Source organism: Rhinolophus sinicus, chromosome 13 (genome assembly GCF_057876585.1).
Source record: "Rhinolophus sinicus isolate RSI-liver-muscle chromosome 13, RSI-T2T, whole genome shotgun sequence".
In the NCBI taxonomy this organism is placed as follows: domain Eukaryota; kingdom Metazoa; phylum Chordata; class Mammalia; order Chiroptera; family Rhinolophidae; genus Rhinolophus; species Rhinolophus sinicus.
The window spans coordinates 25,063,443-25,078,066 of record NC_142513.1 but is presented as its reverse complement, the minus strand read 5'-3'; the positions used below and the strand labels follow the sequence as shown (position 1 = coordinate 25,078,066).

The 14,624-nt window shown below is 38.1% G+C and overlaps 1 protein-coding gene across 3 annotated transcripts in view; it reads right to left on the bottom strand.

Annotated features, from left to right (window-relative positions):
- PTPRA (protein tyrosine phosphatase receptor type A) overlaps positions 1–14,624 on the bottom strand; it is a 124,375-nt gene that overhangs the window by 83,403 nt on the left and 26,348 nt on the right. The window lies entirely within an intron of this gene.

The window sequence follows — 14,624 nt, the reverse complement described above, 5'->3', positions numbered from 1 at the left end:
AGCCACAGGACAAAGCGCCATCTTAAAATAGTTTAGATCACTGAAAAGCTCACGAGAATGGGATTCAACAAGAAATTACGTCTTTCCATGGAGACAAGATGGAACACTCCTCCCTTATCACCAAACTTAGACTATTCCACTGCAAGGTTGTTTATGTACCATTAGGGGCCCCCAGGGGACATTTGGCAATGTCTGAAGCTAGTTTTAATTGTCTTACAAATCACAGGACAGTCCTCACAAAACAAAGAATTATCCTCAAATGCTAAGGTTGAAAAACCCTGCACTGGTCAAAGACTTACCATCAGATTCAAGCTCTGTAACTCATTAGCTAAGTGACCCAAGCCAAATCTATTAACCTCTTTAAGCCTCAGTTTTTTTTTCTCTTGGAAAAAGAGTAAAGTCTGAATTAAATGTTCTCTCACATTCTAATTCTTAAGGTACTAAAGTAATCAAATTTATATTGAAATAATACCTAACTTTTAAGCATACGCAATGGGCCAGACATTACTGTTTTATGTGTTCTACCTCATTTAACCCTCAAAATAAAGCAGATGCTATCATTACCATGTTTCCCCGAAAATAAGACCTAGCCGGACCATCAGCTCTAATGCGTCTTCTAGAGCAAAAATTAATATAAGACCCGGTCTTATTTTACTATATATAAGACAAGGTATAATATAATATAATATATAATATAATATAAATATAATACCAGGTCTTATATTAATTTTTGTGCCAAAAGACACATTAGAGCTGATGGTCCGGCTAGGTCTTATTTTCGGGGAAACAGGGTATCCTCATTATTCAAATGAATAACCTGATGCAATGGAGACCTGTCTAGGGTCACAAAGTGATAAACAGCAGAGCCAGGATCGGAAATCTGGTCAATCTGATTCTAAAGCCCTCATTCTTATCGTTATCTTCCCCACCCCTCTGGATCTGAGGACCGAGGATTAAGAACCACATCTGTTAACTCACAACTCACTAAGCACCATAAGAAACTGTAGATCAGAAACGGAGAAGTGACACCATTTCCCAGCTACAAATTAGCCAAGATTAGGAAAACAAGACTCCAAGCTGTTAAGGACGTGATACCACAGGTTGCTCACACGTTGCAGTGACACACTGTAAAAGACAACCCCTTTCAACAAAAAGGGTCTTCAGAATGTTCACATACTTCAATCTGTTTTACTTCTGGGAATCTAGTCAAAGAAAACAATCCTAAATATAGTAAAGAACTTCATACAAAGACATTCATTGACTGCCCAATGAATGGGCAATGTAGTTGTCCACGGCCCTAGCATTTCCATCTGGTGAGGTGCTGGTTCTCGATTGGGTAATATGGGCTGGCAAAGACTTTGTCAGGTGTGCAGTGCAGTCTGGTGGCTTCCCATACCCAATCCTACTGTTCTTTTTTCCTCACAGGCATTACTCCCCTATGTCGACAAAAGAAAGTCCAAAGGAATAGAAAAATTTTATGACAGTTTATTTGAACCAAATCTGAAGACATGCCTGGAAGCAAGATCTCATCGAACTGAGAAAATGCTCTGGAGACTAGCAGTTTGGCAGTTCTTTTTATACATATGGAATCAAAGGAGAAAACGTAAGGAAGGTTACATGAAACCCACTGGTGGTAGATTAAAGAGGCGGGTGAAAGCAAAGCAGGGAAATCTCTAGGATTGAATAAAGAGTAAAATGGAGGGATACATACTTCTTTCACATTGGTGGGTACAGGATAGTTAACATTTAACATTCATAGTAAATAGGTGGTATGTGGGCAATCAGATAACAATGAGGAGTTTCGTGGTCTTGTGCTCTGGTACTGGGTCGTGCCTCGAGGAGTCTGGAAAAGAAAATTACTCTGACATTTCAAAGGTATGTTATCCTAGATGTGTAAGGACAATGGACAGAGCTCGCCTAAGGAAAAGACTGACCTTTGCTGAGGAAGCTATAGACCTGGGACGTGACTACCCACCAAGACCTGCCCAGTTAGGAATTTATGATCCAACCATCCTGTGTGGTTTTTTGGTCACTGAGTTTGTCAGGCCCGCCATATGGCCCTCTGAGCTTTCCAGGTCTATAGCCCCTTTTACATTTGCACGAATAAGCCCTTTTCCCTCCTACTCCACTTCAGTCGGCTTCCTGGAGAGCCCAACTGGCACATGTATTAAATGTATTTACACTGATAGAGAAACAAAAACCACTGGGGGAAAAAAAAGACTCCCAATAAATAAACCCAAACGTTAACAATGGTGGAATCTCTGTACTATCCAAGTAGTCTTTAACTATCATCTATTATTGAAACATAAAAAATAAAAAAATAAAAAAAAAACCATTAAAGGAAAACTTTATATTAGATTTTGTTCCTAAACAAATCTTCTTATGGCAGGAAAAATTGGTACATTTTGTAAACAATGTGCCCAAATTCACTGAGGGGTGAATCATAACCAAACTGCTGGAGTTCCTCAAAAAAGCATATGCCAAGGTACTAATGCACAAAAGCAGCCACAGACAACAAGTTTGAGCACAGCTGTAATCAATAAAACTTTGTGAACACTGAAATTTGAATTTTATATAATTTCCATGTCATAAAATATACTTCTTTTGATTTTTTCCAACCATTTAAAGATGTGAAAACAATTGTTAGTTTGTGGGCTGTGCAAAAACTGTCATCAGGTCACAATTTGCCAACTCTGGTCTACCTCCTTGCCCAAGCCCAAAATCCTAATTGTCCCAATTCCTTCCTCTCTCTTTGCCACCAGAGTCGATCATTATCTCTAGCAAAGTATTTGTCGCACAAACTATCGCAACTGTTTATGGCCTCCCTCAACTAACAGTAAGATACTTGAGGGTAAGACCTATGTGATAATAACATCCATAGAGAATAGCAGCGTCCCTAGAACTCACACTGTAAGCAATGTATAAAAGGGCTCTTTCTTCCTTTAAGTCTTGCACCTAGTTCAAAATTAACTAGTACAGAGAAAATTCCACCACCGTGCTAATTAATGGTATACCCTACTCATTCGACTCTTTCTTTATTCTAAGACATCAGTTTCTTTTTAGTTTAGCTTATTCTTGAACCTGATAGTAAGGTTTAAATGAAAAACAGTAAATTTTAAAATGTATTAAATAGAGGATCAGGCAAACATGGAGCATATTCCTTATTAAGTATAAATAATAATGATCATTACTATTCAATGCTTTAATAACTGCTTCATTTATGTTTTCTGGGTTCTTTTTCTGCTTTTCAAGGCCAATGAATATTGCTTGGATCTTTGAAACAATCAACTTGGTCAAATCTTGGAAGATGCAAACAAAGCGGCTGATTACCAATTATTAGGTTGGTGCAAAAGTAATTGCGGTTTAACAGGTTAAATATAATTGCAAAAACTGCAATTACTTTTGCACTAGCGTAATAGAGATACCCAGACACATCAAAAAGCAGCAGCTCGGGGCAGCCAGATGGCTCAGTTGGTTAGAGCGCGAGCTCTGAACAACAGGGTTGCCGGTTCGATTCCCACATGGGCCAGTGAGCTGCGCCCTCCACAACTAGATTAAAGACAACGAGCTGCCGCTGAGCTTCCAGAGATGGTGGGCTGCTCTCCCTGCAACTAAAGATTGAAAACGGCAACTGGACTTAGAGCTGAGCTGCGCCCTCCACAACTAGACTGAAGGACAACGACTTGGAGCTGATGGGCCCTGGAGAAACACACTGTTCCCCAATATTCCCCAATAAAAAACTTAAAGTTTAAAAAAAAAAAAAAGCAGCAGCTCAACAAGGATCAGGATAATACTACCCACTTATTATGTGCTTATGTGCCAGGCACTGTGTCAAACTATATAATGTACATTATTTAAAATTACCTGCAAAACAAGCACAGCAAATAGATGCTTCAGGTTGCAGATGAAGAAACTGTGGCACAGAGAAGTAAAATAACTTGTCCACAGCCAAGCCACTGGTAGGTGGCTAGACTGAGACTCAAACCCAGGTATATCTTATCCCAAAATCTATGCCCTCAGCCCCTGGTTGAATAGGACCTATAACCAATGTACATCAATAGCCACATGAGGAAAATGGCTTCCCTTTAGAAGGAGCTAAATAGAAAGCTTCAAAGCCTTGTTTGAAGTTTATCATGAGTTTTGTAAATTGTCTGACAATTTTAAGCATAGTGCAATGTACAGAGCCAGTGACTGTAATCACTGTATGACTGAATGAATAAAATAAACTGCAGGAGTAATTCCTTAATATAGCAGAAACTCCTACACCAAAGACGGGAAACAAAACTTTGTGGCAAATTAAAGAGACACTGTCATGGTTCCATTTCCTACTGTTAATAGAGCCATTGCCAGGAAGTCCCATTCTTACTATAGCAATCACTGGTCTTGCTATTCACCAAGTTTCTGCCTTTTTGCTTCCTCAGGAAACAGACAGGAAAATCAGGCTCCTGGTCTCTTTTTTAAAGAGGAGCTGCCTTTTAAAAATAGAAATTAATAAATGAGTATGTAAAAAGTGATTTTATACCTTGGCTGACACCCAATATTTCTGTACATTAAACTCAATCTTTAAAGCACGCACCTTTTTATCTTGCAATACAGCAATCTAGAAAAACTACCAAAACTCTTCAGCTACTAAAATCTAGAAATGTTGGATAAATGTTAACATCCTTTGAGAAGCTTAGCTAAGTTCTCAAGAAAGTAGAGATAACTGCCAGTGGCATGAAACAAAGAGTGAACCAAAAACCAGAGCTGGACGTATGTGCTGACCACTGTACTGGCCCCAGAAGCATTTGTTATGACACTTCAGTGACCAAGAGAAGTGGAGAAAAGGAGACAGAAAGCAGGAAAAAAGTAGAAAAGGTCCTTGAGAAAGGTGGGGTGTTGGATCCAAGACCTCTTGCAAAGTTGTGGCCCTCCGAGGTCTATGTTCTCAGTGAAAACAGACAAGGAAAAAAATCCACCACATAAATAAGAAGACCAGAAAGCTTGTCTGCCTCAGTTGTAGCTGTGGGTAAGAGGAAGGAAAGGCTCCCCTTGAGAATTTGAAACCATAGAAATATGCTTCATATGAATTTGAGGTCTAAATTTACTCTATTGTATGATCCAGGTCACCACCGACACCACCACCACCACCACCACCACCAGGGAATTAACAAAACTAGCCCATGCCAGTGATGCCCCTAGGTATCTCTAGCAGAAACAAAAGTAAAACCACTGTGGAAACTTTCAACACAAAATGCATAAGATTTAGAATACAGAACAGTTTCATAAAGACTATAAAATAAGTGTGTTTAACAATGATTCAAGATATAAACATCAAACCTTAAGACATAAAACACTTTTTAAAAAAGGAGGAAAGAAACAAAACAACCAAATGGAACTTCCAGAGTAAAACACAGTCACTGAAATCTAAAATTCTATAGGTGGGTTAACCACTGGAGAAGACATAGCTGAAAAGAGAAAAAACTAGAAAATATATCAGAAAAATTTATCCAAAATGCTGCACAGGAAAAAAAAATTCCCTGATCTAGGAAAATAACTGCAGAACTAAAAGATATAAAGCTGATTATAAAATTTACATAGAAATGCAAAGAACTTAGAATAGCCAAAACAACTTTATAAAGAAGTTGGAAGACTACTTGACAGTGAAGAAGACAGTATGCTATGGGTATAAGGACAGACATATAAAACAAGAGAATAGCCTGGAGAGTCCAGAAATAGAACCACACATATATGAGCAACTGGTTTTCTATAAAAATGCCAAAGCAATTCAATGGGAACAGAACTGTCTTTTCCATAAACAATGCTAGAACAACTGGACACCCATATGAAAAAAAGTGAACTTTGACCCTTAGTTTCATGCAATACACAAACATTAACTTGAAAAGATACCAGACCTAGACCTAACTATAAAAGCAACAAGCAGAAGAACACAAAAGAGAAAACTTCACAATTTTGAGACCATGTATAAATTTTATATTACTACATAACAAATTACCAGAGTTCAAGATCAGAAGCCCAGGCACGGGATCGCTGGATTTTCTGCCCAGGGTCTCACAAGGATAAACTCAAAGTGTCTGCCAGGCTGTGTTCTTATCTGGCACTCAGGATCCTCTTCCAATTTCACATGGTTGTGGCACAATTCAGTTTCTTGCAGTTGTGGGACTAAGGTCTCTGTTCCTTTGCTACCACTTCTCATCCATGGGCCATTCTCAGCTGCTAGAGGCCATGTACAATACTTGCCATATGGACCACTCCATCTTCAAAGCCAGCAATGGAAAAAGTTTCCCTCTTGTTTAATCCTCATGTTTCAAATCCTTTGACTTCTGCTGGCTCTGACTTCCCACCCAGATAATACTGGTTCACGTGATTAGGTCAGGCCTAACCGAATAATCTCCCTTTTGACTGACTCAAAGTCAGCTGATTAGTAACTTCATTACATCTTTAATATCCCTTTTCCGAGTGAATGTGACATAATCATGGGAGTAAAATTTCACCATATTCACAGGTCCTGCCCACACTCACAGGAAAAAAGTTACACAAGAGTGTGGGTCATCAGGGGGGTCCTAAGACCCCTGATGACCCCTTTGTTTACCACAGATTAGACAAAGACTTCTTAGATTGGACACAAAAAGTATGAACTATTTTTAAAAAGTGATTAATTTGGACTTCACCAAAATTACAACTTTCTGCTCTTTGAGAGACATCACTAAAAAACAAAAAACTAAGCTAAAGGTTGGGAAAGAACATTTGTTAATACATTATACGTGATTAATGAATTGTATCCAAAATACAAAAGGTGCCAAAAAAATGTATACACATTTTAAGACAGGAAAAAGATGTATTAAAATTATGATGATGGTAACCACTTTGAGCACCTCTTGTAACTGCAGAAGTTAAGAGTGACTTGTATTCATCTTTTGTTATCGGTATATATTGAGTATTACAATTTTAATAGTATTTTTTGCTTACTTAAAATGTGTATACACTTTTTGGTACCCTCTGTATAAAGAACTCCCGCAGCGCAAGCATGAAATAATATTAACAAATAATAATCCAACAAAAAAATGGGCAACAGGTTTAAAAAAGCAAATACATAAATGGCCAATAAGCACATAAACAGATGCCCAACATTACTAGTCATTAGGAAAATGTAAATGAAAACCACAATGAGACACCACCAGAAACCCATTATGTAATGGCTAAAAAGTAAAAGGCTGACAACCCCAAATACAGTGGTACCTCGGTTTTTGAACATAATCCGTTCCGGAAGACGGTTAGAGTTCTGAAATGTTTGAAAACCGAGGTGCGGTTTACCCATAGAAAGTAATGCAAAACTGATTATCTGTTCCAGACCTTTAAAATCAACCCCGAAAACTGCAAATTTAGCATGAATTTTACTATCTAATGATACCATAGATCCATAAAATTTACGGCGTTCATAAACCGAAATGTTCGTCACTGGAGACGTTCGAAAACTGAGGTACCACTGTAGTGGAGAGACTATGAAGAAACTGAAACTCATGCACACTGCTAATGAGAATGTAAAGTATATAACTACGGAAAACAATCTGGCAGTTTCTTATAAAGTTAAATATACACTTAAACTACAAAACCCAGCAATTCCACTCCTAAGACTTACCCAATAGAAACTAAAACATATATTCACACAGACTTGTACACACTTGTTCCTACCATGTTTCCCCGAAAATAAAACCTACCCTGAAAATAAGCCCCAGTTAAGATGTCAGCCAGACGGACACATTTAGTACGTTATGATGATGTTCCAGAAGAAAATGACATGACTGTATTTGAATAAATGTAGACTGTTGTACAAGAAACACTAAGACATCCCCTGAAAATAAACCCTAATGCATCTTTTGGAGCTAAAATTAATATGAGACCCGGTCTATTTTTGGGGAAATACGGTATAAGACCCAGTCTTATTTTTGGGGAAACACGGTAGCAGCTTTAATTCATAAGAGAATCAAACAAGAAACAACCCAAATGCTTATTAACATATGGAACACAAACTACTCTGCCTTCCATATTCAACCAACTGTGGATCAAAAATATTGGGGGTGGGGGGTTACATTGTTGCTGACGTACTATACAGCTAGGCCTACAATAGTTGTGTCTGTACTGAACCATGTACAGACTTTTTTTCTTGTCATTATTTCCTAAACAGTAGACTATAACAACTATTTACTCTGTATTAGATATTATAAATTATCTAGAAATGACTTACAGATATGCGAGTATGTACGAGGTTATATGCAAATACTACGAGGTCGGAAAACAAAATTCACGAACTCATCCTAGGAAAAGTGCTACCCACCTCATTGCTGAATATCACTATGGTCACCAATGAAGTAAGTACTCCCCTTGGGAAGTATGCACCGACACCAGTGCCTAGTCCACCCTTCAAAGCAATTTTGGAACTCTTTTTCTGGAATGGCCATCAGAGCTGTGTCATATTACCCTTGATGTTCTGAATGTCATCAAAATGTCTTCCTTTCAATATTTCCTTTGTCTTCAGGTAAAGAAAGAAGTCATTGGGGGCCAGATCAGGCGAATAGGGAGGGTGTTCCAATACAGTTTTTTGTTTACTGGCTAAAAACTCCCTCACAGACAGTGTTGTGTGAACTGGTGCACTGTCGTGACGCAAGAGCCATGAATTGTTGGTGAAATGTTCAGGTCATTTTCGTCTTTTTCACGCAGCCTTTTCACCACTTCCAAATAATAAACTTGGCTAACTGTTCGTCCAGTTGGTACAAATTCATAATAAATAATCCCTCTGATATCCAAAAAAGGTTAGCAACATTGTTTTGACTCTTGATTTGGACTGACAGAACTTTTTTGGTGGTGGAGAATTGGCTGACTTCCATTGTGCACTTTGACGCTTTATTTCAGGGTTGTATTGGTACACCCACGTTTCATCACTGGTGATAACACAGCCCAAAACATCGTCTTGCCTCTCCAAAAGTACTTGGCAAACTTTGACTCCCCTTTGCTTTTGTTCATCGGTGAGCTCCTTCGGGACCATTTTTGCACACACTTTTCTCATGCCAAGATTTTCAGTAAAGATTTTCCTGTTTCTCTCTCGATGTCTACTTGGTCTGCTATGCTTCTCAGTCAGCCAAAGATTTTGATGCACAATTCGATGAATTTTGGCAATGTTTTCATCAGTTCTGCTCGTTACTGGCTGCCTTGACCTCTCTTCATCAGTGATGCATTCTCTCCCTTCAGAAAAACGTTTAAGGGAGGCCGGATGGCTCAGTTGGTTAGAGCAGGAGCTCTTAACAACAAGGTTGCCAGTTCGATTCCCACATGCGCCAGTGAACTGCGCCCTCCGCAACTAGATTGAAAACAACGGCATGAGCTTGGAGCTGAGCTGCCAGTGGGTGGCAGGTTGGCTCTTGGTTAGAGTGCGGTGCTCATAACACCAAGGTTGCTGGTTCAAGTCCCACATGGGCCAGTGAGCTGCACCCCCCACAACTAGACTAAAAAAACACAACTTGATATGGAGCTGATGGGTCCTGGAAAAACACACTGCCCCAATATCCCCCAATTAAAAGGAAGAAGAAGAAGAAGAAGGAGAAGAAGAAGAAGAAGAAAAAAGAAAAACGTTTAATTCATTTGTACACTGCCATTTTCTTCATGGCATTATCCCCATAAACTTGAACTAACATGTCCCTGATTTCACTGGCACTCTTGCCAAGTTTAATAAGAAATTTAATGTTTGTTCGTTGCTCTAATTCAAGCTCAGACATTCTCGCAATGGCACACAAAAACACGCAGCAACAATAATGAACACCACTCAGCAAGACACCGCCACATGTCGACAGGAACACAACTGTGAGACACTGATATACATAGGTTATGAAACCTCACCGAACTGTTTGTACAGTGCTGCCAATGTAAGCGCACGGTGGCAAGTTCACGAACTTTACTGTCACACTTCATATGCCACTTTACATAAGGCACTAGACCATCTGAGGATTTTGGTATAGGAAGGGGAATCCTGGAACCAATGCCCCGTGGATACTGAGGGATGACTGACTGTACACTATATTCACACAATGGAATACTACTCAGAAAAAAGAAAAAAAGGCATTAACTACTAATACACCTGACAACATAAATAAATGTCAAAAACATCCTGCTGAGTGAAAGAATCCAGACCAAAGAGTACATACTACAGTTGACCCTTGAACAATGTGGGTTTGAACTGCATGGTCAATTGAAAAAAATCCATGTATAAGTTCAAACCTATGTTGTTCGAGGGTCAATTGTATATGATTCTAGTTATTAAACACACTAGAAAAGACAAATGCCGTTTACAGTAACAGAAAGCAGCTCTACAGTTGCCTGGGGCACAGGAAGGGGTTAGAGGGGAATGAGTAGGAAGGGCACAAGGAAATTACTTGGAGTTAAGGAAATTTTATATACTTGACTGTAGTGATGGTTCTATAAACTTGGCAAAACTACTCAGGTATATAAACTTGGCAAAACTCATCCAACTGTGTATGGAAAATGGGTACATTTTATTGTAAGAAGACTGATTACACCTCAATAAAGTGGATTTTTAAAAAGATAATCTCACTAATGTTTGATATCCTAAAGACATGCCTGCAATACAATCTTGCTGAAGTTATTCATAATAAACCCTCCATACAATGCAAAAGGTGAGATGAAAGAGAAGCTAACAGATAATTGCTCTTTAAAAGTCTATGTATCAATGTTATTACAGACCATATTAATAAATGGGTAAATAAAACACATGATCATCTCTCAATGCAGAAAAAGCACTTAACAAAATCAAACACCCTATTGTGACAAAAAACATTCTATAATGCTCATAGTGGACAACAACACTGTTCACTATGCCTTTTTCTGGTCATCTCCCAAATTCACCAATTTCCCACTTTCTCCTTTTTTCCACAGATTCACCATGCACTATAGCTGTTACCACTTTCTGGAGTAACCTCATGCACAGATCAGCAGATTTCCTCTTCCTTTTTCTAGATGTACTATATTGTTGATTAATACTGAGCTCATCGCCAACAGCACTATAACTTGTAACTGAACAAAGTTTAACACATCTGTTTTTTCCATAAGGCATATATCACAGCCTCCCAGTGCTAAGGAACACTAGATAGCACTTTAGCCCTATGCTTGGGGGCCATTTTAAACAATGAAATCACAATAAAATGCAAAAATCATGGCACCAAATAGACTGCAAGAAGAATGCTTCACAGTATGAGAGCTAAAACAGGAAAACCAGGAATGCGTGTGTGGAACCACACAGAACTGTCACCTCTCTGCACATGTCCATGAATGACCATGAAAGCGAGTACTGATTTGGGGGTTACAAATAAATGTTAGCAAGTAGGCATCTGCAAATAATGACGATCAACTGTACTTTCTTCCTTCCTGAATAACTCAGTCTGAAAACCACTACTAGGTTGTACTAAGCAAGGTGGGCATGCACAGTCTCATAAAGAAAGACAGCCTGGGAACATCAGAAGGCTTGATCAATTCAGTAAACGTATTAAGAATAACAGAAACCAAGTTTCTTTATCAGAGAAGGTAGTTATACATATGAAAGGGAGAAAAATAAAATGAGCTCTGAGGTGCTGGGCTGGCATCAGAAGCACCAGTGTGCACTCACAGCATTTTATACAGAGAGAGAGAGAGTCAAAGAGTAAGAAAAACAGATACAGATGCGTGGGTAAATGCACATCTATGTTTATAGACATACATGTACAAGTGTGTGCATTCCCTGGCTCTGTCCACTGAGACGGCCTAGGAGCAGTGGTGCCCCAGCAGAACAATCATACCAGCATCCAGACCTGGTTTCTAAGCACATTCTCTAATAAAAGAAACCAGGGCTCCTTGGTGAAATGACTGATTTCAGGGCTGGGGAAGGAAAACAGGAAGAGACTGAAATATCTTGTACCAGAAAGTAAGGAAGGGAAGTGATCAAAGAATGATAGTACATGTCAAAAGGATACAGGCGCCAGCGTGAAGCACTGGCCAAATCTGGGACAAATTCAGCATCAAATAACAAATTATATTAATAGATAAAATCTCACTGAATAAATTAGGAATCCGTCTAAGTCCACATTAATATAAGTTGATAAATAAATGGAGCGAAAAGAAAGTTTTTCCTTACAATGGTATGTCAATTGATGAATATGAAAGGTAATGAAATTAGAAAAATCATTTGGCACCCATTGTAGTAATAATCCAGCCAAGAAATATCAAGGATGCTAAAACTCATAGGTCAAAGTTCAACAAGGAATAATATTTACATGGTCACAATGCCTCTTTCTCACAAAATATTTGACTATAAATGGAAAAATACGTGAATTTGCAATAGAGAGAACTGTAAGACATCATCTTAATCAAGTGATGCAGGGTATCATCACGAAAAAAAGAGACACGTGGAAACTGTATGCCTCTGACAAGACAGAATAAGAATACAGATCCATTTACGTGGTATTCCTGACAAAATGCATATTCTGAATCTAACCATGAGGGAATATCAGGCCCAAATTGAGGAATAATCTTCAACATAATTAGCCTATACTCTTCAAATTATCAAGATGATCAAGTCAAAGACAGGACAACTACATGCAATGTGTGCTTCCAAACTGGATCCTTCTGTTATGCAGGATATAATTGGGACAACTGGTCAAATTTAAATGGGATCTGAGGATTAGCTGGTACTACTGTATCACTATTGAGTTCCTGACTTTAATGGGTGTATTGTGGTCATATAGGAGAATGTCCCTGTTTGTAGGAAATACACACTAAAGTATTCAGGGCTGACGGGCATCAAGTGAGCAACTTACTCTCAAATGGTTCAGGGAGGGAAAAGGCTCTTTGTACTATCCTGCAACTTATCTGTAAATTTGAAATTATTTCAAAATAACGGACAAATACAAAACAACAAAAAAGCACACACTAATGTTTCAGTATTATAAAAACCTAATTCTTCCTTAGTAAAATTTCTGGATAGAACAGCACCCCGTTACCCCGACTTACTTTTACTAGCTTTTATAATAATGTATCAAATTTTCACAGTATTCCTCAATAGAAATTTCTGTGATGTTGAAAATGTTCTACATATGTGCTGCCCAGTATGACAGCACAAGTGACTGGTGACTATCATATTGGACAGGGCAGGTCTAGAAAATAGAAATAAAAGTCATAAAAGGTTAAAGTGTTTTTTCATTAAAAAATAGTTTTAATACTAATTAGATTTTAAAATAAATTACTTCATTTTTTCTATAGTTGTTCATAGACTAATGGCCCTGTATATTTTTCAAAACTCCTGTCTTCTAATTTCTTAATTAAGTCTGAATATCTATTAGAAGCAACTACCTATCTTTAAGAGCAGTTTTTGTTTTTCTTTAAACGGACTTCCCTTTTGGTATACCACTCCTACTGACTCATACCCATGTCTTCTCTACTTTTTGAAGTATGACTTCCTAAAATCTAGGGCCATATCAACCTAATATCCTCACAAAGTTAAATCACAAAGTCCCTTTCTCCCCCACTTCCTATAATTTACACTACTCTTACTCCCTCTCATATTCACCTTCCCCCAGTCGTGGCTGCTACACTGTATATAATTGGTGTTACAAGTTTATTTCTTGTCATGTTCAGGATAAGGTTCTTCCTGATTAGATCAGCTTATTTCAGGACAAACACATTATTCCTTTTCCATATGAAATATACTTAATTATCACTTAGCCAATCATTCCAGTATTTTAAACCAAGATCTAAAAGCAAAAGTCTAGCTTAATGACATCATCTGCATACACTACAGGAGAATAACATGCGTCAAGCACATCAAATTCTACAACTCCTGATTTGAAAAGAAATGCACAGAATTCTTATCCCTAGTGTTTTCACTTTGGTAACCTGATGCCTTGAGCAAATGCATTAGCAGTCACTCACCTACCAGGTTCTGTTTTTGTTCACGACTGGCTTAAATTCAAAACTAGAAAAAAAACTGGCTTGTACACAACAGGCCCATGAAGTTAACACCAATGCCTTTAGAAACATCTTTAGAAATATTTAACAAATCTAAGATAATCTAGAATCCTTCCAAAGGTAAAACTATTTTAAAAGTTGATCTAGAAGAAGCCTACCTTCCTCGCTTCTATTAATAGCTATTTAAAACAAGAATAAAATTAAAAAGGAATTTAAAATTCCTAACATCAAAATTATTTATAAGATGCTTAATGGAACCAACAAAGTTCCATCTTCATTTGAAAAATCAAACCCTAGACTTCCAAGTCAAAGCAGTATAAATACAAGCAGTGCCCATTAGATTGTCCCTGTAAAACCCCTAAGAGGATACAAAAGCCAGGATTAGTGTGGGGTAATCTGATGGAGCCTAACTCTGCAGGTTCTGTCTTCTGAACGATAGCAACTTGTAGAGCATAGCAGAGGCAGGAAGAGAAAGGACTCACCCTTTTTCTCTACTTCATTCAGGAATACAAAACACAAAGCAAATGATTTCAAGCAGATTCCCCTGTCTCTTGATGACCTGACAATTGTTACCCAATACTGCTCAGTTGTTTACTCAAGGAGTCAATGCCAAGTTTAAA